The following is a 765-nucleotide window of genomic DNA, read 5'->3' as shown; positions in this document are numbered from 1 at the left end:
CACCGAGCTGCAGCCTGCGCTATTATGCAGCCTGCAGAAATGGGAGGTCAAGCTCAGAAGGGGGAAAGCTTTTTTGGTAAACACGCGGGAGACACAACACATGACGTTAATGTAATTAGAGGGTGAATATAGCTGCTTTAATTCTTGCTGTTGCATGACTGAGAGCCCTGACCCCTGACTTTTCTTTATATCTTTAAAACGTTGTTTCCATCTCTGTCAGAGGAGCCACACTTTGTCACTGAAGGAAAATCAAATCTCTTTTATTTGCCTCCTATACAGAAAAAAAGTGTAAATGAATAGAATAAAGTCGGGAATGAGAACTAATAACAGTGCTTATAGTAAAGCGAGGTTAAGCTTAAATATTACAGAATTATGTTCTTTGTGTTTGTTTTATTTTAAACGAAACATTCACCGTTTAAGCAAGTTATGTGAGAGATCAGAGTCTGTCACCGTGGATAGATCCACTTATAATGACGAGAATTAGAGCTCGTTAAACGACTTTCAGTCCTGCGATCTGAAAAACGGCTGCTTCTTAATACTAAATTTATTATGAACCATTAAGCCAATGATGCTCGTTGAAATATTTGGCTTGGTGCGCTTTTGTAATTTGGTAAAACGACGCTGCGCCGGCAATTTGCTTGTTCTTGGTTATAAAAATCTGAATTAACGCGTATATCAGCCTATAAGGAAACAAGAGGCCTTTTGCATGCCAGTCAAATTGGATAAATTGTTTTGAATGAAGTGCTTAATTTTCTGTTCTGTTTA

Source organism: Plectropomus leopardus, chromosome 7 (genome assembly GCF_026936395.1).
Source record: "Plectropomus leopardus strain MGB_pleo_1.0 chromosome 7, ASM2693639v1, whole genome shotgun sequence".
Taxonomy (NCBI): Eukaryota; Metazoa; Chordata; class Actinopteri; order Perciformes; family Serranidae; genus Plectropomus; species Plectropomus leopardus.
The sequence above is the reverse complement of the archived record's forward strand: the minus strand, read 5'-3'. Positions refer to the sequence as shown.